Here is a 3,324-nt window from a genome sequence, read left to right on the forward strand (position 1 = left end):
AATAGACTTGAAAGATGCATATTACCATATACCAATACATCCGGAATATCAGAAATACTTGAGAGTAGCTCTCTATATTCAGAATCAGGTAAAGCATTATCAATACACAGCCCTTCCTTTCGGTCTGTCTACAGCTCCCAGGGTTTTCACCAAGGTGATGGTGGAAGTAATGTCGTACCTCCGGTCCCGGGATGTAGTCATTGTCCCATATCTGGACGATTTCCTTGTGATAGGAAGGTCAGAGTCCCACTGCACTCATCAAGTATCAGTGGTAACATCAACTCTAGTGGAGCTGGGCTGGTTAATAAATATCCCCAAGTCAAAACTGCTGCCAGTAAAATTACAGTCCTTCCTGGGGTTAATACTAGACTCCGAACGTCAGCTCTGCCTCCTTCCAGAAAACAAAGTAGACAAGATAATAAACCTGGCCAGTACAGCAATACGCCAGCCAACAATGACTTTGAGAAAGGCGATGTCCCTACTAGGCTCGTTAACATCGTGTATTCCGGCGGTATGATGGGCACAATTCCACCTAAGACAACTACAGTGGGAAGTTCTCTCAGCTCAAAGACTGTTAAGAGGGCATTTAGAAGGAAATCTATGTCTCTCCCTGGGCGTAAGGGATTCCCTAGTTTGGTGGACGGTGAAAGACCACCTGACAATGGGAGTCTGGTGGCAAAATCCGGTCATAGACATCATCACGACCGACGCAAGCGGTACAGGTTGGGGGGCTCACCTGAGGTCTCACTCTGTACAAGGGACCTGGTCCATACGAGAGAAAAACTATGGATCAAACGAAAAAGAGCTGTGGGCAGTGGAGAAATCCCTTTGCAGTAGATGCCCTACTGATACCCTGGAAGTTTTCTCTGGCCTACGCATTCCCCCCGATAGTGATGATTCCAGCCGTGATCCGGAAAATCAGGGAGGATCAGGCAAAAATCATCTTCATAGCTCCTTTTTGGCCAAGAAGTCCATGGTTCTCCCTTCTAAGGCAGATGTCGGTAACAGACCCATGGATCCTTGTTGTGAATTTGGATTCTGGGCTCCCCCGGTGGCCGCTTGTGGAATTGGACTTGTCATCCTCTTTCCTGTTTCACCTGGTTCCATCAGTAGTGGGTGTCGCTATTTAAGCTCATTTCTCTGGTGGTTTCTTGCCGGTCAACAATGTTATCTGATGCCTCTCAGTGCTTGTTCCTGCTTCTAGACAACTACTAGATAAGTTGGACTTTTGTCCATGTTTTGTTTTGCCTATTTGTTCCAGTTCACAGCTGAAGTTTTGTTACTGTGTCTGGAAAGCTCTCGTTGATCAGGGATTGCTACTCTGGCGTTATGAGTTAATGCCAGAGTTTAAGGTAATCTCTGGATGGTGTTTTGTTAGTGTTTTTCTGCTGACCATGAAAGTATACTATCTGTCTTCTGCTATCTAGTAAGCGGACCTCAAATTTGCTAAGACTATTTTCCTGCTGCGTTTGTAGTTTCATCTGAACTCACCGTCATTATATGTGGGGGGCTACTGTCTTCTTTGGAATATTTCTCTAGAGGTGAGCCAGGTCTTATATTTCCCTCTGCTAGCTATTTAGGTCTTAGGCCAGAGCTGGGCATCTAGCGATAAATAGGAAATGCTACCTGGCTATTTCTAGTTGCGCGGCAGGCTTAGTTCATGGTCAGTATAGTTCCATCTTCCGAGAGCTTGTCCCTCTATAGGCTTGCTATGATCTCTGCTTGCAGAGATCATGACAGTTTGACCGGCCAATAAAGTGTTAAAGACCCAGGTTGAGAAAGGAGAGTTATAAGAAGTCTGCTGGAATTTTTTTTTTTTTTTTTTCCTCCAGTCTGCCTTGCTGCAGTCTTTTTTCTCTCTCTCCTCCTAATCTCTGTATGCTCTGTGTGCACCTGACAATAATGGATCTCCAGAGTGTAACTGCGGGTTTGAATAATCTCATCACGAAAGTACAAAATTTACAAGATTTTGTGGTACATGCTCCGGTATCTGAGCCGAGAATTCCTTTGCCGGAGTTCTTCACAGGGAATAGAGCTAGCTTCCAGAATTTCCGAAATAATTGTAAGCTTTATTTGTCCCTGAAGTCTCGTTCAGCTGGAGACCCTGCTCAGCAGGTTAGGATAGTGATTTCCTTGCTCAGGGGTGACCCTCAAGATTGGGCCTTCTCATTGCCAGCAGGGGATCCTGCGTTACGCGATGTGGATGCGTTTTTTCTGGCCTTGGGCTTGCTTTATGAGGAACCTCATTTGGAACTTCAGGCAGAAAAAACTTTGATGGCACTATCTCAGGGGCAAGACGAAGCTGAAGTTTTCTGCCAAAAATTCCGTAAATGGTCTGTGCTTACTCAGTGGAATGAGTGCGCTTTGGCGGCAACTTTCAGAGAAGGTCTCTCTGATGCCGTTAAGGATGTTATGGTGGGGTTCCCTTTGCCTGCAGGTCTGAATGAGTCCATGACAATGGCTATTCAGATTGATAGGCGTCTGCGGGAACGCAAACCGGTGCACCATCTGGCGGTGTCTATGGAAAAGACGCCAGAAAGTATGCAGTGTGATAGAATTCTGTCCAGGAGCGAGCGACAGAATTTTAGACGGAAGAATGGATTGTGTTTCTATTGTGGGGATTCTACTCATGTTATATCAGCATGCTCTAGGCGTACAAAGAAGCTTGATAAGTCTGTTTCCATTGGCACCATTCAGTCTAAGTTTATTTTGTCTGTAACCCTGATTTGCTCTTTGTCATCCATTGCCACGGACGCCTATGTTGACTCTGGCGCCGCTCTGAGTCTTATGGATTGGTCCTTTGCCAATCGTTGTGGTTTTAATTTAGAGCCTTTGGAGACTCTTATTCCTCTGAAGGGGATTGACTCCACCCCATTGGCTAATAATAAACCACAATACTGGACACAAGTAACCATGCGTATCAATCCGGATCACCAGGAGATTATTCGTTTCCTGGTGCTGTATAATTTACATGACGATTTGGTACTGGGATTGCCATGGTTGCAGTCTCACAACCCAGTCTTGGACTGGAGAGCAATGTCTGTGTTGAGCTGGGGATGTAAGGGTATTCATGGGGACGTACCTTTGGTTTCTATTTCGTCGTCCATTCCCTCTGAAGTCCCTGAGTTCCTCTCTGATTATCAAGACGTCTTTGACGAACCCAAGCTTGGGTCGTTACCTCCGCACCGTGAGTGCGATTGTGCCATAGATTTGATACCGGGTTGTAAATATCCAAAGGGTCGTTTGTTTAATTTGTCTGTGCCGGAACATGCTGCTATGCGGGAATATATAAAGGAGTCTTTGGAAAAGGGACATATTCGTCCA

The sequence above is a fragment of the Ranitomeya variabilis genome, chromosome 5 (genome assembly GCF_051348905.1).
Source record: "Ranitomeya variabilis isolate aRanVar5 chromosome 5, aRanVar5.hap1, whole genome shotgun sequence".
Classification (NCBI taxonomy): domain Eukaryota; kingdom Metazoa; phylum Chordata; class Amphibia; order Anura; family Dendrobatidae; genus Ranitomeya; species Ranitomeya variabilis.